Genomic DNA, 21,537 nt, shown 5'->3' on the forward strand with positions numbered 1-21,537 from the left:
CTCAAATCTAGAGAATAGGAATTAGTCCCCGCATACTGCAAAATGTTGGCAGAGCTGAAAAGTACTGAAATTTTCTCATTATCTATTCTTTTAAAGAAGCCGGATAATTTTAGTAATTAAGTATTATACTTTCCCGGTGTTTTGACAGTAAAGTAAGTGCTTTGGTTTCCTTTGAAGTATATGGTTTTTTAATTTTTCTTAACGGGTACGAATGAAGCAAAGTCGTCCAAGCCCTAGAAATTTTTTAAAGCCACAATGATATTTTTTTTCATAAGTTTTCTTATGAATTTTTTATTCTTCTGGGTATCAGTCTTTGCAATTCTGGCTTATTTTTAATCTACATGCGAAAGTATATTCATCGAATTTTACGAAAAGCTGCCAAATACGTCACTTGCAGTTGGGCAACGACGCTCTACAACTAAACAATTGTGGGGTGATATGAGAAACTGTCGGTTATGTGAAACTTCCAACATTTCTAGTAAACATTAGTATGGCACGGCAGGTAAGTCACTTAAAAGCTCATCTCGACTCGAAAAGGTGTCAAGAACAGCACCAAATAGCACAGTGCTATTCAAACCTACATCCATCGTTCTTCGTTCTCTTTACCTTTTCCCTGTTCGCTACGTGGTCGGCATTGCCAGTGTTAGTGACAACTTGTGGCCAGTTGCCCTTTCTGACTTCCTGACGCGAAGACTCGCCCTTCCCCCGCTGCCTCCCCCGGACGGAAAATTTGTGTATCCTACCCGCCTGCATCTAGAGAAGATTTAATGTTTAAGTGTGAGGGCGTTTCCTGTATGTTTGCGTAGCGTCTGAGGCGGGACATGGGTATCGGCACCTACTTAGCTAGATGTGGCAAACTGCCTAAAACCCACATCCAGGCTCGTCAGCTTAACAGCCAGCGTCGTTAATCTGCGAGACTCGAATCTTAGAAGTGGCGCGTTAACGCTTTCGACAACCTGGGCGGTTCCCAAACCTTTCGAACTATATGTAAATTTAAATGTGTTGTGTCAATCCATTTACAGTATCGTTAATATCTTTGTTGTACGAGAAGACTACTTGAAACTAACAGAAACATCTTTTTTTTAAAAAAAAATTACAACATAAAATTTTGTTTCTCACATAGCGATAGTTATGTAAAGCCAGTTTCTGGGAGTCCCAAAGTACCTCCTCAGCTCAAGGCAATAGGAACAAAAGCATTTTAAGACAATAACAGCAAGTCACATGTAAGAAGAACAGAGACAGACAATAACAGGAAAAATTTGATGCTCCGGAATATGGACGAAAGTGAAAAGGCGTATCGAGTTCTTGCTTATGCCTTACAGCCTTCTCACCGAGTGCTTGACAACAGCGGCTGAGATTTCCGAGCTGATGCCTTCCTGTGGTCGGTTTTGAAACTTGGTTGGGATCTGCCTCCGTCGTGGCGCCCATACGACACGATCTCATCCCCCCCGCCAACCTCCCACGCCCCCTCCTACGCATCTGCTCCTGGCGAAGCAATTTTACAGCCGCCCGCCGCTGCTGAGGCTCTTTCAGACGTCGCCCCTAATTACTTCCCCCCTTTCATCCTCTTTCAGCTGCCTCTTTCACGCGGCCTAGCTCTGGCTGCCAAGTATCGAGTTTTACAGTCGGTTTCCGTCCTTTTATTAGTACTAGCTTCTCAGTAAACGCTCTCTGCATTCCCCATGTAAAGCAGATACCAATGTGTCATGAGATAACGCAGACATTCCATCTCCACCTCAGCTCCTAATTGGAGCGTGTTCACCCCCACCCAATTTCCAACTAGGCGCGCAGTCCGGAACCGCGTGACTGCTACGGTCGCAGGTTCGAATCCTGCCTTGGGCATGGATGTGTGTGATGTCCTTAGGTTAGTTAGGTTTAATTAGTTCTAAGTTCTAGGGGACTGATGACCACAGATGTTAAGTCCCATAGTGCTCAGAGCCATTTGAACCAATTTCCAATTCAGTTTCAAAATGCATAGAATAAAATATCATAAAAATGTTTTGAGGGGGTGGTGCATGATGGTTTCAGCCGATTTTGTGCGTCTTAGTTTTTTGTAGGACACTGCGTATGGAAGGCTGTTGCACCTTGCAGTATTATTACGTTAATGCACAGAACGATTATTAACATCGGAAATAAAATTATGATTGTGCTGATTTTCAACTAGATCTCTTCTTAGCTAGATACTTACGACGAAACTGTAGTGACATTTACACGCTAACCGCACGAATAGTCTGAAACTACCTGGAATATACAAAATACTCGTGATAATACTATCGCAGTTCCAAACGGTTACCTCCAGATACACACAACTGCGCTAGTAGACAGTATCACTCCTTTCTACGGGACGGATAGTATTAAATTACAATGAAATGAACACTATTAGCTGCTTACAGGCGTTGACATACGTCAACGGGGACAGATGAAAATGTATGCCCCCACCGGGACTCGAACCCGGGACCTCCTGCTTACATGGCAGACGCTCTATCCATCTGAGCCATCGAGGACACAGAGGATAACGCGATTGTAGGGATTTATCTCTGCCACGCCTCCTGCGAAACCCATATTCTCAGCGTATTGTCCCGCTCTACATTCATAGTGCCCCCGCCCATTATACTGATTACTCGCGGCTTGTTGCCGATTCCCGTAAGAGTTCGGGCACTGTTTGTGCATTCGCACAGAAGAAGAAGATGGTCAAGTGGCCGGTGAGCCGTAACTATATATTTACTAAGATGGTATCTGTTCTTTCGGACATGGCGGATAGTATTATACATGACTGTATGTCAAAATGTGTCATTTGGATTGTTGTTTCCTATTTGTCTATATGTTACACTTTCACATTAAAATATCAGCTCTCAGGTATCAAAGTGTGTCTATAGTATTAAGAAGCAAGAAGTTTTACTTTTTCTAACGGAGCGAGCTGGCAGGACACGTGATGCAGCGATCTTGTATTCAGAAAGATAGCGGTTCAGATCCCAATCGAATATCCAAATTTAGGTTTAAGTGGTTGCCCTAGATTTCTAATGTGATACCAGGGCGGATTGCTTGAAAAGGTTCAAATGGCTCTGAGCACTATGGGACTTAACATCTATGGTCATCAGTCCCCTAGAACTTAGAACTACTTAAACCTAACTAACCTAAGGACATCACACAACACCCAGTCATCACGAGGCAGAGAAAATCCCTGACCCCGCCGGGAATCCAACCCGGGAACCCGGGCGCGGGAAGCGAGAACGCTACCGCACGACCACGAGCTGCGGACGCTTGAAAAGGACATGGCGCATTTCCTTCCCTATTCTCTGGCAGTCCGTTCTGGTGCTCCGATTCTATGAATCTCCTCGTCGGTCGGACATTAAACCAATGGTTTTTTTCTTTCTTTTTTGTTTCTTCTTTTCTTTGTACTGTTCTTTTCATTGTACTTTTTTTCATTGTACTGAGGTGTAAGGCCTTGACCAAATAGACGGAATAACAAAGTAAGAAGAAGACTATAAGAAAAGAACGTGTAGGGCTGTTATGCAATCAGTACCGTTATGAAAGACACGGGCTATAAGTAGGCTTTCCACTAACAGGAGTGATCCAGTACGTTGCGTACGGGACGTCGGTGTTCCAGGGAAGGCATTTCGCGATTAGTGCCTGATTTACAGAAGCACAATAAAGGAAAATTGTTGCTCATTTTCTTCATAGAAGTCACTATAGAGGATTTTTTCCGCACAGGATTCATTTTACACTTTTGTTCAAGTTACACAACGGAGTTTCACTCAGTAATCAAAGAATATTTCACAGGATACGAAAAATGCAACAGTATTTTTGTGAACTCGAGTCGAAGAGAAGCTTAAAATGGAATTTGCAAATTACGTAATATAGTATTTGATCTGTACAAGGAACTTCATTTTCGGAAGCTATCCAGGGACTTTTCTCCTTAACGTGAAAAAAGTAGGTTGTTAATAACGTCGAATACGATTAGTAGGATACTGTCTATATAACAGTTAATACGGACGTACAATAATTTATCTCATTGCGTATCATGAAAGAAAAGAAACAGAGTCTTTTAGTTTGTTTACAGCAGACAAAAAACGCTGCCTAGTGAGGAGTTTACTTCGGGATCTGTTCACAATTAAGAGAACAAAATAAAGTTTTTGTGGTTTCCATTAACAGTCAGCTGGAAAGTCTTAAGTCCGAGTCAAGTGGCTGTCACGCTTGTGTGTGGCAATTATGGGGATAGCAATATACCTCATAACTGTTTTGTTGATAAGCAACAGATTCACTGATTTTGACATTTTTTATAAATAATGTATGTTAAGAACTTCTCTAATTATATATTCGAAAAGCTGTTGTGTATATAGTTAATGTTTTGGAGCAGGCATCACCTTGGCCTGTAATAATTCCGACGTTCTGTTCGAGACATATTTGATTATTATTTACGTTCCGACAGTGTTTCCGAACACATTAGGATTATACCCGCGCGCATTACCTAAACGACTGAAACGTGTTAATGCATAGAAAATGTTGCCTGCATTGCCTGACAGGAATCATGTAGGGCATGACTGCGGTGAGCAATCAGTTCGTCCAGCTGTCTTTATGGGACGTTAGGGATTGTTTTCATATTCCAAAAGCGAAAAAAAAATGTTCAAATGTGTGTGAAATCTTATGGGACTTAACTGCCTAGGTCATCAGTCCCTAAGCTTACACACTACTAAACTTAAATTATCCTAAGGACAAACACACACACACCCATGCCCGAGGGAGGACTCGATCCTCCGCCGGGATCAGCAGCACCGTCCATGACTGCAGCGCCTAAGACCGCTTGGCTAACCCCGCGCGGCCCAAAAGCGAAAGATTCTATGTTTATGTACTTAAAATATCTATAATGTGGAAGCTTCAAACCAAGTGGCTTACTTTAATATAAATTTCGGAAATTAATAATTATATTAAAGCTTGCAACGAGAAAGCAGATGCGATCCTTGTCATGAGTGTCGTTCGTCAACTCGATTTGATGAAGTCCTAGTCCTGCGCCAGAACAGCACATCAATGGTATTATCTCCTCACCAGTTACACTCGCTTTTCTCCAGTTTATGTAGACGGGTCTATGGTTGAGCTCCTTTAAATGTGTAAACAACATACGTCTTTCACCATGACGATAAGATCATTCATTACTATCATTATTGGCATAACGTCGAATGTTACCGTTGATGTAGATGTAGATTTTATACTTGCACCTAATAAACTCCATTTCAGAGACTGTATTTCAGATTCACATGAAGTTATCGTGTAGCCGTAGTGTATTCTTAAGAGTTAAAAAGCTTGGAAAAGGAAGTCAAGACTGCATAGATCGAGTTGAACGAATATATTTCCTTGTGCGTGAACTCGTTGTGATCTGAACAGTACTGTTACAAGAGCAGGTAGTGTATTTGGGAGGAAGATTAGGGTTTAACGTCTCATCGATGACGAGGAAGGTCACTGAAGACAGAAGATGAGTTTGAGACAGATGGTTAACAACTACTATGTCCAGAATGAGATTTTCACTCTGCAGCGGAGTGTGCGCTGGTCCCGAGTTCGAGTCTCGGTCGGGCACACAGTTTTAATCTGCCAGGAAGTTTCAACTACTATGTCCTACTCAATGCATATATCCAGGCATTTCTCTGAACTACGAAACTCTAAAGCTGAATCAGCGGACACGGATTTGAACCGTTGTCATCTCGAGTGTGAGACCAGTGTCTTCACGTCTGCGTGACATAACGAGCGGGGTGGCACAGTGGTTAGCACAGTGAACTCGCATTCGGGAGGACGACGGTTTAAATCCGTCTGCCCATTCAGATTTAGGTTTTCTGTGGTTTCCCTAAATCGGTGTAGAAAAACGCTGGGATAGTCCCTTTGAAAAGAGCACGGCAGACTTCGTTCCCCATCCCTCAGTAATCCGAACTTCTCCTCCGTCTCTGACTTTGCTATCGATGTGACGTTAAATTCTTTTCTTCTTTCCTCTGCACCACGTAGATCGGTAACTGTTTGCACATGACGAAACTGTACACCCTGAGTGGGTGCAGTTTTGCTATATCACACCCAAGTATTTTCTGTTGTTAGTACAAGAAGAGGTAAGCACTAATCCCTTAATTTGATCGTGATCTGCTAGTATGAAGGGTGTAAAAGAACCAAAAACAGCTGACCGTTTATGGTATTTACATGTGACACGTATTCTCTTGCGTATAAAACTGTGAAGCAGCAGCTGATGCATCTTGTCCGTATTTAGACTTATGTGGAGAGAGGAAGGGAGGAAGCAGAAATGGGAAGAAATCATGCACAGAATAATTTCATTGCATGTCCTGAATCTCGATGAAACCTAACAGTCGTTTTCAGCTTGGTTTTGACTGTCGTCCTGCTTGGACGAGAAAACTGACGAACCTAGGTAAGGCGTGCAGGCTGCGCCATCCAGGCAAGGTAGAACGGGCCAACGGCGGCAGGACGCTGCCTGCGGCGCACCAGTTGTTTGCAGGAGGTGGGCTGATCGATGCCCTGCAACTGAGACCGCTAAGTCTGGCGCCAAGGCTCAAGTCGCCAGCTAGCTACTGCCCGCCATTCTGCACACCTTCGGGTATAAAGGTCTCGACATCTTGAGAAACGAGACCTTTTATCGATCTTTGCAGCTCTTGGCTCTGAGGAGAGTATGTAGAAAGTAACTACAAAAGAATTGCATGAACTTCATCTTGTATCAAATATTTTACATAGCTTCATCCAGTATAAACTATTGTGCGATAGTACGAGAGCTGTTCAATAAAAAATTGTATTTTCTTTTTTGACAACATACCTTTACTCATCCTCATAATCTGGATGGTCCTTGTGAAAGTAGTCACCTCTGGATCCGACACACTTGTGTCACCGCTTCTGCCAGTCAGCAACGACATGCTGGAAACCTCTTTTTGAAAAGTCAGAATAACCTCCGCAGCCTTCCCTACCGCCTCTGATGATGGAAAGTGTCTCCCACGAACGTGTTTTTCCAGGTTAGAGAGCAGAAAAAAGTCACACGGGGCTAAGCTCGGACTATAGCGAGATTGAGGTAGTCATATCATTCTGATTTTTGCAATATTTCAGTAACGACATTTGCAATATGGGCCCTTCCAATATCGTGTCCACAGATATGTGGTCTCTTGCGCCTGATACGAACTTTCAAAGTTCTCAGGACATCTCCGTAACACTCTCCAGTTTTTGATGTGTGTGCACGTACAAAATGCTGACAAATCAGTCCATGAATATCAAAAAATGTGAAGCAACGATTTTTGCCTTTTTGGTGGTTGGTAATGAAGGATGCAAGGGTTATTTGGAAAGTAAGGTCCGATCGGTCACCAAATGGAAACCAGTTTGAAGATAAAAATATTTTATTTGGAATTTTATTTGCAACAGTGAGCTACGCCTTCCAGTTACTTCTCTGTATAGCCGCCCCTCCAACTTAGACCTTTGTCGTAGCGTTGTACCAACTTTCCAATGCCCTAGTCGTAGAAGGCAGACGCCTGTTCTTTCCACCAATTCTCTACGCTGGTCTACAGCTAGTTATATTGTTTTCACAGCTGCCGTTAATGTGTGCAGAGTTGAAACTCCGAGGGAGCCAGTTACGGGTTGTACTTGGGTGATAAAACACTTCCCATCGAAGACGCTGTAGCACTATCTTCATTGCCCCTCCAGAGTGTGGCCGACAATTGTCATGGTGAAGGAAACGTATGGCAGTTTTGTTATGGTGACCGCATGACATCTGGCGAAATCTCTCACCAGGCCCTCATACTTGGGACTATTCTAGGCATTTTTGCGTGGTCACTGGGCGCTCAGAATTGAAAACAGCAACACGACGCGATCGTCAATAATCCGTAATTCACTTTGGTTTCCATTTCCCACGCCATCGGACTTTACTTTCAGAATACCCCTCGTATTTCCACCCTGAGCTTTGTTGTTTGCTCTAAGATTCAAAACTATGTAACGAAGTTTCATTGGTACTGATTACTTTTAAACAAACTTCAGATCTTCTTCTAGAATCAACTTCAACTGCATGCAGAAATGCACTTGAACGTCCTTTTTATAGGAATGAACAGTTCTGCAATGCAACGCACGCAAACGATGTCATGTTTAAATGTACTTACAGCAACTTGTGGGTAGCACCCAACGAAATTTTCAGTTTTTCACAAAGTATTTGCAAGGTTATTGATCGACGCTATCTGACAATGACAGCAGCGATGTTGTTGGTTCTTTCGGTAAAAGCACTAACTGGAGCTTCGGGTCCACTTTCCTTTGAAAATAATTGTCTCCTCTCTTCAAACAATTTATGCGATCTTAGAGCCGTGCTATAGGTAAGAACAGACTCTAGCCGCATACTGTTCATCGCGCGTCACCACCACTGTTTCGGCAGGCGATACTGAACATGTCTCAGTTTGCCCGTCTCTCACAGGGGGGAACCAACAGTGCCGACAATGAAACTAGTACGGCGTTTCTGTTATAAATTAAGCTAACACAATATCGAAAGATTAAATCCTAGCGCGTGCAATTGTAATATTAAAGTGTAGCATGAGAAATTACTGCCGTAAACAGGATTTGATCATTGTTCCTTCAATAGCCCTCGTATTTTAACAAGTAGGGAAAGGAGTAAACGGATACTGTGGAAAAAGTACCTGCATAATTACCAATTTACTCTTATGTGAGACTCTATTATTCACGCAATATTCCGCTGGTCTATTGTTGTTGTGGTCTTCAGTCCAGAGACTGGTTTGATGCATCTCTCCATGCTACCCTAGACTGTGCAAGGTTCTTCATCTCTGAGTAACTACTGCAACCTACATCCTTATGAATCTGCTTCGTGTATTCATCCCTTGGTCTCCCTCTACGACTTTTAACCTCCACGCTTCCCTCCAATACTAAATTTGTGATCAGTTGATGTCTCAGAGCGTGTCCTACCAACCGATCCCTTCTTCTAGTCAAGTTGTGCCACAATTCTTTTGTAACTCCACATTTCGATAGCTTCTATTCTCTTCTTGTCCAAACTATTTATCGTCCATGTTTCACTTTCATACAAGGCTACAATCCATACAAATACTTTCAGAAAGAACTTCCTGACACTTAAATCTATACTCGATATTAACAAATTTCTCTTCTTCAGAAACGCTTTCTTTGCCATTGCCAGTCTACATTTTATATTGTCTCTAATTCGACCATCATCAGCTATTTTGCTCCCCAAATAGCAAAACTCATCTTCTACTTTAAGTTTCTCATTTCATAATCTAATTCCCTCAGCAACATCCGATTTAATGCGACTACATTCCATTATCCTCGTTTTGTTTTTGTTGGTGTTCAGCTTATATCCTCCTTTCAAGACACTGTACACTCCATTCAACTGCTCTTCCAGGTCCTTTGCTGTCTCTGACAGAATTACAATGTCATCTCAAACCTCAAAGTTTTTATATCCTCTCCATGGGGATTTTAATTCCTGCTCGAATTTTTCTTTTGTTTCCTTTACTGCTTGATCAATATCATCGGGGATAGGCTACAACCCTGTCTCACTCCCTTTCCAACCACTGCTTCCCAGTCATGCCACTCGAATCTTATAACTGCCATCTGGTTTCTGTACAAATTGTAAATAACCCTTGGCTACCTATATTTGACCCCTGCCACCTTCAGAATTTTAAAGAGAGTATTCCAGTCAACATTGTCAAAATCTTTCTCTAAGTCTACAAATGCTAGAAACGTAGGTTTGCCTTTCCTTAATCTATCTTCTAAGATAAGTCGTGTGTTCCAACATTTCTACGGAATCCAAACTGATATTCCCAGAGGTCGGCTTCTACCAGTTTTTCCATTCGTGTACTCAGAATTCGTGCCAGTATTTTACAATCGTGACTTATTGAAGTGATAGTTCGGCAATTTTCACACCTGTCAACATCTGCTTTCTTTTGGATTGGAATTATTATATTCTTCTTGAAGTCTGAGGGTATTTCGCCTGTCTCATATAATTTGCTTATCAGATGGTAGAGTTTTGTCATAGTTGGCTCTCCCAAAGTTATAAGAATTCTAATGGAATGTTGTCTACTCCCGGGGCCTTGTTTCGACTTAGATCTTTCAGTGCTCTGTCAAATTCTGCACGCAGTATCATATACCCCTTTTCATCTTCATCTACGTCCTCTTCCACTTCCATGATATTGTCTTCAAGTACATCGACCTTGTATAGACCCTCTATATATTCGTTCCACCTTTCTGCTTTCCATTCTTTGCCTAGAAACAGTTTCCACATGAGCTCTTGATATTCATACAGGTAGTACTTTTTTCTCGAAAGGCCTTTTTAATTTTCCTGTAGACTGTAATACAAGCCCCTAAATCCTTACATTTGTCCTTTAGCCATCCCTGCTTAGCCATTTTGCACTTCCTGTCGATCTCATTTTTGAGACGTTTGTATTCTTTTGCGCCTGCTTCATTTAATGCATTTTTATATTTTCTACTTTCATCAACTACATTCAATATCTCTTCCTTTAACCAAGAATTTCTACTAGCCCTCGTCTTTTTACCTACTTGATCCTCTGCTGCTTCACTATTTCATCTCTCAAAGCTACCCCTTCTTCTTCTACTGTATTTCTTTCCCCCGATCTTGTCAATCGTTCCCTACACTCTCTCCGAAACTCTCTTCAACTTCTGGTTCTTTTAGTTTATCCACGTCACATTTCCTTAAAGTGCCACCTTTTTGCAGTTTCTTAAGTTTTAATCTAAAGTTCATAACCAATAACCTGTGGACAGAGTCCACATCTGCCCCTGGATATCTCTTACAATTTAAGACCTGGTTCCTAAATCTCTGTCAAACCATTATATAATCTATCTGAAATCTTCCAGTGTCTCCAGGCCTCTTCCATGTATACAACCTTCTGTCATGACTCTTAAACCAAGTGTTAGCTAAGATTAAGTTATGCTCTATGCAAAATTTTAATTTTACTAGGCGGCTTCCTCTTTCATTCCTTACCTCCATTCCATATTCACCTACTACTTTTCCTTCTCTTCCTTTTCCTACTGTCGAATTCCAGGCCCCAATGACAATCAAATTTTCGTCTCCCTTCAGTATCTGAATAATTTTTTTTTATTGCGTCATAGATTTCTTCAATATCTTCACCATAGTTTGCTAGTTGGCATATAAACTTGTACTACTGTGGTAGGCGTGGGCTCCGTATCTATCTTGGTTACAATAATGCGTGCACTATGCTGTTCTTAGTAGCTTATCCACGCTCCTATTTCTTTACTCATTATTAAACCTACTCCTGTATTACCCCTATTCGATTTTGTATTTATAGCCCTGAAATCACCTGACCAGAAGTCTTGTTCCTCCTGCCACCGAACTTCACGAATTCCCACTATATCTAACGTTAACCTATCCATTTTCCTTTTTAAGTTTTCTAACCTACCGGCCCGATTAAGGGATCTGACGTTCCACGCGCCGATCCATAGAACGCCTGTTTTCTTCCTCCTGATAACGACGTCCTGCTGAGTAGTCCCAGACCGGAGATCCGAATGGGGGACTATTTTACCTCCAGAATATCTTACCCAAGAGGATGCCATAATCATTTCCCCTTGCTTTCAGCCGTTCCCAATACCAGCAAAGCAAGGCCGTTTTGGTTAGTGTTACAAGGCCAGATCAGTCAATCATCCAGACTGTTGCCCCTGGAACTACTGAATAGGCTGCCGCCCCTCTTCAGGAACGACACGTTTGTCTGGCCCCTCAACAGATACCCCTACGTTGTGGTTGCACTACGGTTGGCTATCTGTATCTTGACTGTACTACATTTACAAAGTTTCTCCATACGAGTTTCACACAGTTCATATTAACACCAACTTTGTATGGTCAACATTTGCGCTACTCGAAAGCGCTCGCATGAGCGCAGTTATGTCTGGCCAGCGATTCGAGTTTTCCCCTCGCTCTGTATTTCGGAAGGGGTTCCAGTAAGACAGGTTATAGATCATTACATGTTGTAAAATGTGAACCGCTGCTGCAAGCGGCTTTCACCAGAGTAGGTAATTATTGTCATTATTGTTGTTATTATTGTTACGATTATTCTGATCATCCTCGGTTCTCTCACGGGCGAGATTTGAGCAAAAGACTGATGCGTTTGTTGAGATGCAGTGATGTTCCACGGACAACAAACTGGCTATATCCGTCCATAGAACCACATACACGTTTCTCAAAGAATTTAAAGAAATCCGCCCCAAAGCCGCGCATGAGGCTTTGCTATAAAACGCACCACTGTTTGCAGGTATTTCAGCACTCTTCTAATGAGAGAGACAGAACTTACTGGAACATGTAAAACGGTTATTCAGAAAGCTATCAGTATTACACACAACACTGCCCGTGCTGGCGTCATCGACAATAAATTACCACCGCAAGTGATGAGGCCATATCAGGACGCTATCTTCAACGCTACTGTGGGCTTCGTTGCGACCATCTGAGCGCATCGCCTCCGAGTAGAGAACTAGAGAACAAAACAGGGACAAAATAATACAGAGGAGCATACTGCTGAGGCTCACCGATATCTTTCGCACCTACTAAGATCTCACTTGCGTGTCTTCGACATGTACGGGATACGGCACAGTGCAGCGTTGTATTAGTTGAGGCGTGCACACGCTGATTGTAAACGAGATCACAAGAGTCTATAGTCTAATAAAAGCCTGGAAATTAGACGAATGGCGTACTAACTGGAACACTAGAAGTACTGTAGCGAATATTAACAACTGTTAGCGCTAAGAACTGACTTTGTCTGCGAGACATTGACACAAATGGAGCATTTATAAAAATATTGTGGCTCATATCCCAAACGTACACATCGACTAGTTTGTAGCAGGACACCAATCTGTGGTGAAGAAGTTTCTTCTGATCATGTCGTTTTCAGTTCCCCCGTTGTCAAGTAGAGAGAGAATATAGCCGGTTAGACTGTAATATCAAACGATAGTATAAGATCCAAATTTACAGACAATAGTTAATTTAACTGCTGAATGTGAATCAATAAAACATCTCAGCTTTCAATCTTTAAAATCAAGAGTACGGTCTGGGTGTTAAACTAACGTCTGTAGATCCGAACACAAACATAGAGGAATAACAAGAAGTGCTACTTCCAGAGTGGAAACTAGTAGACAAGACTAAAACATAATTAAAAGCATCCATGGTTAAACAATAACGGTAAAGGCCACCAACGTAGGTATGTGTAGTGTCGGCAATTGTCGAGGCCCGCACATACCAATGGGAGCAATGTACAATAAAGTAATAATAACAGATGAAGATGTAATTCTAGTTAGCATACCTCGAAATCTTTCGAGGCAGCCAGTAACAACTGTAGTATTTTAAGTCGAAAAGTAGTCGCTTTGTCACATTACATTTCCTTTATTTCATGTTCTTTCAATTATATCTTCAACATCGTTTTGTGTCATCAGTATGTATGCACAATAGGTGCCTCATCACTATTTAGGTTACTAGCGAACCTGGCAATACCTTGCAATTGCTAAATATGCATGTTATTTGATATACGTGTCAATCTCCTTCTCCCCTCCTCTCTGTCCATCATCTGCCCTCCTCACCCGGCTCTATCTGCCTTTCTCCCCCCCCCCCCAAATTTCCTCTACTCTTTTCTCTCTATCCATCTTCTGCCTCCCGTCCGCCCCCCCCCCCCCCACCTCTCTGCCCATCTCTTCTTCTTCCCTCCCTGACCTTCAGCCCTCTTTACCGATATTTCAAATGAAACACGATTCGGAACTGGTGCGCTTAAATTGAATGGGTAGATCTGTTGGAATCATTGGTATACGGGGTAGAAGAGAGACGTCTCCAGCTCCTGGGTCTATGAGAAAAGCAGCTTCAGTGACTTTTGATCTTCGGACAGATAGGATGACTAAGTTTCTGATCCTTCAGATTGTAAGTAGGCTGTTTAGGTTTTCTTATTGGTAACGCCACGTAGCGCTCTGTATGAAAATCACTGACTGTGCTGTGTGCAGTCTGTGGCTAGTTTGCATTGTTGTCTGCCATTGTGCTGGGCAGCTGGATGTTAACAGCGCATAGTGTTGGGCAGTTGGAGGTGAGCCGCCAGCAGTGGTGGATGTGGGGAGAGAGATGGCGGAGTTTTGAAATTTGTAAGACTGGATGTCATGAACTGCTATATATATTATGACTATTAAGGTAAATACATTGTTTGGTCTCTAGTAAAATCTTTCATTTGCTAACTATGCCTATCAGTAGTTAGTGCCTTCAGTAGTTTGAATCTTTTATTTAGCTGGCAGTAGTGGCGCTCGCTGTATTGCAGTAGTTCGAGTAACGAAGATTTTTGTGAGGTAAGTGATTTGTGAAACGTATAAGTTAATGTTAGTCAGGGCCATTCTTTTGTAGGGATTTTTGAAAGTCAGATTGCGTTGCGCTAAAAATATTGTGTGTCAGTTTAAGCACAGTTTTGTATAATTTTTCTAAGGGGAAGTTTCATATGGCCACCCTGCCAGAATACCTCACTGGAATCTTCTGATTTTTTCTTGTAGTTTGTGTAATTGGTGTAGATTTTATTTATTGCTAGCGCATAATTGTAGAGAGAATCTCAGTGCTATGTTAATGTGTTTTCTTATTTTGCTCTTCAAATTGTGAAATATTGTGACAATAATGGCGTGTGAAAAACGTAACACTAGGCTCCAAAGTAAACTCAGAAATAATAGTGACGACGAGCGTAGTTTATCAGCGCCGCCGAGTAATGCATTAACTAATGTTCAAAGTAGTAATTTGGTAACTGTGCATAGTGAAATGGAGCGGGCTGCAAATAATGCTGTAGGCAGTGAAACAATTAGTGAACAGGGAAGCATTATCAATCGATCGGTCGACAAGAGCTCGCCTCAGGAATCCGAAATGACAGGACACAATCTTGCAAATACTGTAGATTCAGGTTTTGCGTCCTCACCGTTTTCTCAAATAAGTCAAGACACATTTTCTGCTTGTCAAAATGTGAATGTTGCCGGTGGAAATTCTCTGCCGAAAAGCATAGAGTAACAGATTCCAGACACTAATACATTATTATTGCAATTAATGCAACAAATGGAACAAAATCAGAGACAAACACAGCAAAAGCTTCAAAAGTTAGACGCAATGGAACAAAATCTTCAAAAGTTTGACACAATGGAACAAAATCTTCGGAAGTTAGACACCACACTTGAACAAACACGTGAAGATTTAACTACTGAGTTACATAACATTGAATCGAAATGTCAAAAAGTCTGTAATGACGTAAAAACACAAATTTGTGAGCATTTTCAACCTATTTTTTCGCGGCATGAAAATGCATTACAGAATCAAGAAGCAGCCATAAAAGAACTGCAAACTATTGTTCATGAAAATCATGAGACCTTGTGGGCTAAAATTGACTCAGTTGCATCTACCGACTCGGTTACGCAACTTGCAAAAACTCAGGAAAACTTAAAGGACACAGTAGATTCGATTTCAACACAAATGGACACTCTGAAACTTGGTTCAGAAATACACACTGAGGAAATGTGCTCACTATCGGAGAAAGTAGCCGAACTTTCGGATCAGTTCACTAACTTATCTACAAAGGTAGATGATGATCTGAATGACACAAGACCCGTGGCCTTCACTGACACAGAAGAGTATGAACAAATTAGAAAATTCAAACAAAATCAAAATCAAATCAATACACAGTACAAAAGAGAAATCCGGGAAGTACAAGATCAGTTGACGCAGGTAATACAAGAATTACATATTTCAGAGGACACTCGCGCTCCAGTACAGGAAGAGGGACATAGAAATACGGAACAACCACAAAATAATAACACAGGACACTTCGGAAATTATGAAAGAAATTGGCAAGGCGCATTGGATTTTGAGATGGAACCGCCGAAACGAAGTAACAATGAGCGATGTGCGACTCGCTGACACGATGATTTCGACTATAAGCTGTTCATTACTACACGTAAATTCAAAACATTTAAGAATTCTGACAACGACATCCATCCACAAGCATGGCTTCATCAATTCTCTCATTGTTTTCCTCCCAACTGGTCATTGGAGCACAGGTTAGAATTTATGTGTGGCTACTTGTAGAATGAACCAGCTGTAAGAATGCGATCGGTCATTCACGATTGTCACAGTGAAGGAGAATTTTATCATGCCTTCCTCTCAGCGTATTGGTCTCAAGCTACACAAGACCAAGTAAAACATAGCATCATAATGATGGAACGTTTCGAACAACCTGAATTTTCTAGTCTTATGAAATATTTTGAAGATATGTTGCATAAGAATCAGTATCTTTCAAACCCATACAGCCCCTCAGAACTCATCTGCATTTGTTTAATCAAACTGCGTGAACATTTACGACATATTATTTTAGCAGGACGTTGCAAAGACGACATTGAAGCTTTTCAGGGACTGTTACAAGAACTGGAAATTGACACTGACAATCGCGGAACGCGAAAACAGGAGCACAACAATTACAGGTCACATCTGTCACAATTCCACGATGACAGAAATAATACACAACAAGGCTATTCTTATAACGTAAATCGTGACCAAAACAGACACCACCCATATGACAACCGTTGGCAGAGTAGTAATAATTACAGAGAAAGATCACATTTCCGTAGTAATGAATATGACAGAGGTTACCATAGAAACAGACAGTATGGGAACAAAAACAATTATTATCAAGGGAGACAGAATAACTGTAGACGCAACAGTCCAGCGCCCAGTTACGATTCACGGAGAGATTCTCCACCACGTGACCGACAAGAAAGAAACTATGGAATCTACCGACATGACGACAGACGATATGATCGTGACGACAGACGATATGATCGTAACGACAGAGCTGAATTGCATCAGAACTGGCGGGATTCAAACAGAGCAGGGCCCTCTCGAGGAGGTGAATTTGTAGAAGTTAGGTCTCCAAATCCCAATAACGACGCGCGCCAATAAAGAAACAGACAATGACTCGCACCGCAGGCAGCCAAGTGCGCCCGCTGGCTTGAGAAAAATAACATAGACGCTAACCTTCAGAAAAATTCCAGTGTTCCTTATCGACGTATACTGTATGATAATTGCGTTCAGGTTGAAACTCTGCGTACTAGGAAGAGTAAAGGAGTGCACCACATTTCACATGTGAAACCGTTTATTGAAAGATAATCTGCTTTTTAACTTTGTCTTTGCCATATAACTTTTCACTTTACATTGCTAGTATGCTTTGTCAGACTTAGAATCTGTAAACATGCAACAATGTTTGAAGTTAAATATCCAGTCAAGAACCAAGAGAACTTATTTAAACAGAAATTACGAATGCATTGTTATTGTGAACAGACGACACAATGTTATCGTGTGTGTACATTCTTGCTTGTTAGTTGCACGATTACGTAACGACTATAAGGCTCACATTCTTAGAACATTTACCAGTACTGCTAATGAATTTTAATGCAACATTTTGGTTTACTTGAAAATACATTCTGGATTTAAAGTACTTTCTGTGAGATACCAGATGACACAGTGGTTAGTTTATGTGACAGCTACACGATTTTATCACGACGCTACTAATGAGTGACAATTTACAATGTTGTTTTTGCGGTGTATCTGTTTTATATCTGCACAGTTTTTCTGAATTCTTCTGTAAAGTAAAACATGTTTTACTTTTGTGGTATAGCTACAAGGAGACAGTCTTTTCTGTAGGACAACAATACGTTACAGCACAGTACTTTCTTCATCACGGCAATAAGCGTAATAACTAAGATATCTATACGCAAAGCATTTCACTTTTGTGTATCATGAGGTAAGTACATTGACTTCTGCAGAACTTAGCTTTCGGAGGACGATAACTACGACACTTCCACAGGGATTATCTTACAACAAGACGCACAGTTTAGCACTACAGTACAGGTATATGAGTGATTAATTTTGTACTTAAAACATTTATTTTTAGAGATATTTGAAGTACAATGATACAAAGGTTTTCCGTGATACATTTCATTCCGTTGCTGTAATCTGTAACACCTGAGGGTATAATTACATTAATCCTCAGGGGGGGTACACGCTTAATTTGTGTTTGGCAAGCACAAGGAGCCCTAGCTAATATGGTATTTGCTTATACAACTTTACACACATAAATTTTACAGGTATCTGATTATTTAACAGAGAAACAAACATTTTTTACTACATCAGTGACACATGTTTACGCAATTACACAGATGGATAACTTCACACTTACGAAATTGTATTCCGTCTGTACTTTGTGAACTGTTCGTATTTTTTTGGAACCATTGTGATACTATGAGAGCTCTGAATAATGTATTTGGTAAGGGAGCATGATTTTAAAGTACGTTTGAGGCAGATGACACTTTTGACATGAGCAGAGAATTTTTTTAGGTTTTGAAATTATTGGAGGAAGCTACGACGATTTTGAGATTTGACTGAGGTGTTATGATGTTATTTTTATGACGACGATGTGTATTATGCTGTTGAGGTATGTTTATGATCAATAAGCTGATGCTATATGAGGAATTTGATTATGCTACATATTTATAATGATGAAATATTGAATAATGTCGACGAATATGTATATGTGTGACAAGGTAAGGAATAAGGAGTAGTGGTTAGGCACTCTGACTTGTGAAAAAGGATGTTGGAAACCAAGAATCATACTTTAAGAGTTATGAAATGTGTGTAAATGCGTGAATGTATCACAATGCTGGCGAAAATTTTTTGGACACTGTTACATTCATAAGATTTTGTTTCTACACATTTGCAACGCAAATTCTCGACCCGTGAAATTTTGTATATGAGACTGCCACTGTAGTGCAAACTGGTGTTGTAAATGTTTCGGTAAGAAAATTAAGTGACCTTCATGTAATGCATCGTGGGCACAACACATTACGCGACAGTTGCCTGGAAAAAAGCCATTAGTGTATGCCTTTCAGAGGCACAGGTGGAGAAAAAAAAAGAGGCCATTATCCTCGCTATTGACATTCCTTTGTAGAAAGCATCCCAAATACGACACGCTCAAACTTGAAAACATATGATTATACTGTGGAGCTCTTAATTTATGATATTTACTAAAATGCCTAATGAAACGATGAGAAACATTTCATGGCTATTGTCTTGCTAGTCGAGAGAAATGGCTTGCTTTATGTATTTATTTACTCATTTTGTTTAATATCTAGTTTCTAGCTGCACTGCAGCATTGGTTAAAATAAAATTTAATAGATGTACTAATATAGTTATTTTATGAATCTTTTATTTAGCTGGCAGTAGTTAGAAAAATGCACCAATGATGAATGATATCAGTCGAAATCGATTTGCGAGAAGGTAAATAAATTATGTTTCTCTGACTGGTTGCTACATTCTTTATAATTTTACAACACAGTTTGTTCAAGGAACGTTGAGCCAAGTAGGAACAGTAAGCTTTGAACAATTCTTATCATAGGCGTTTACGTGACCTTCAGTTAATCGACAAAAATTATCATTTCCTCGCAATATGCGCTGCTCACTCCTCAGACCTATTAGACCATCTAAAATCCCAGCACGTATTAGTTTTACAGTTGTTCCGCTACAACAGAACCATTAGGTATTTCGGCGATATCCCCAATGATTCAACAAAAACTATCTTTTAGCAGTTAATAGTGGCGCTGTCTTATACGGAAGTGGAAATAATACCACTTGTTTGTCCTAAAATTGTATAAGAAGCCGAGAAATAACATATGGTACTGTAAGCATGGGAACAGCTGGCCAGTCTCGTACATTCTAAGATGCGTGTTTACAGAGGCCGGGCTGTAACTAAGTGACCTGTTCAAAGACTTTTATGTCAGTGGAGCTTACCATTTTTGGCGCGTATCTGCGTTACAATTACTCCCCATCATTTTTCTTCCTCTTTCTTATGTGATTATCATCAGTTGTGGTCCAAGCTTCTAGTATTCGTGTAAGGGCTTCGATATGGGAACACCATTTATTATCTCCGTAGGTTGAGCCTACACTACCCCTAACGGTTGGAATTATAGCTCTTCAGCGTCCGGTACTAACGCTGTAGGGAACTTAAAACGATGTCACGGTCGAGCTAACGTCGTGACAGCATCTTTTAGCATCTGAGTTTCCCTCGCAATATGCAACCCTGTTGTGGATTCTTGGGGAGTAGTTTTTTTTATCATTTCTTCTATTGTCTCTACGGTGGCTTCCAGTGTAAATCTAGTATTCGTTAGTATCTCGACGCTCTGAATATTCGCCTGAGACATTTATTTTATAAAATTTAGATCTGCTGAACTTGTATTCACTCGACAGTCCCCATGGCTTGGTGCTGTAGAATAGCTTTGTAAAACATTAGTTTACTACCTACATACGGCACTATCCTTGATAAGATGAGTAACTGCCCCTTAGCCATCACTGTCGCCTTTCACCGAGCGAGGTGGCGCAGTGGTTAGCACACTGGACTCGCATTCCGGAGGACGACGGTTCAATCCCGTCTCCAGCCATCCTGATTTAGGTTTTCCGTGATTTCCCTAAATCGTTTCAGGCAAATGCCGGGATGGTTCCTTTGAAAGGGCACGGCCGATTTCCTTCCCAATCCTTCCCTAACCCGAGCTTGCGCTCCGTCTCTAATGACCTCGTTGTCGACGGGACGTTAAACACTAACCACCACCACCACTGTCGCCTTTCGCCTCAGTTCCAGGATGTGATGGCGGAGGAACATACATTTGTTCAAAATTACACTGACATGAGAAAAGTCATGACATAACGATATCCACGTATGCATATGGCGGTTGCGTATCGCGTCCACGAGGTATAAAATGGCAGTGCATTGGCGGATCTGTCATTTGTACTCAGCCGATTCATGTGAAAAGGTAAGTGACGTGATTACAGCCGCACAACGGCAATTAACAGATTCTGAACAAGGAACAGCAGCTGGAGCTAAATGCATGTGATATTCCGTTCCGGAAAACGTTAGGGATTTCAATATACCGAGATATGCAGTGTCAAGAGTGTGCCGAGAATAGCAAATTTCAGACATTACCTCTGACCACGAACAACAGAGTGGCCGACGGTCTTCACTTAACGACCGAGAGTACCAATGTTTGGGTATATTGTCACTACTAGCAGACAAGCAACCCTGCAGGAGACGACCGCAGAAATTATTTCGGTATGTACGATGAATGTAACTTTTATGACAGTGTGGCGAAATTTGGCGATAATGGGCTATGGCAACAAACGACCTACACGAGAGCCTTTGCTAACAATTATTACATCGCCTTCGGTGCCTCTACTGGCCTCGTGATCATATCGATTGGACCATAGACAACTGTAAAACCGTGGCTTGGTCAGATGAGTCCCGATTTCAATTGGCTGGAGGTAATGTTAGGGTTCGATTGTGGCGCACACCCTACGAAGCCATGTACCCAAGTTGACAGCAAGGCACTGTCCAAGCTGGTGGTGGTTCCATAATTGTGTGGCTGTGTTTACATGGAATGGGCTCGGTCATTTTGTGCAAATGAAGGATAATAGACTTTAAATGGTTATGTTCGGCCACTTGGATACCA

At 41.3% G+C, this 21,537-nt stretch overlaps 1 protein-coding gene and 1 non-coding gene across 2 annotated transcripts in view; both read right to left on the minus strand.

The window, feature by feature from the left end:
- The window catches only part of LOC124544770 (gamma-1-syntrophin), a 788,763-nt gene that overhangs the window by 518,373 nt on the left and 248,853 nt on the right, over positions 1 to 21,537 (minus strand). The gene's annotated exons all lie outside the window — the stretch shown is intronic.
- Trnat-ugu lies at positions 2,431 to 2,504 on the minus strand. The gene has a single exon. It is a non-coding gene; the product is annotated as a tRNA-Thr (tRNA).

This window comes from Schistocerca americana, chromosome 1 (genome assembly GCF_021461395.2).
Source record: "Schistocerca americana isolate TAMUIC-IGC-003095 chromosome 1, iqSchAmer2.1, whole genome shotgun sequence".
Lineage (NCBI taxonomy): Eukaryota > Metazoa > Arthropoda > Insecta > Orthoptera > Acrididae > Schistocerca > Schistocerca americana.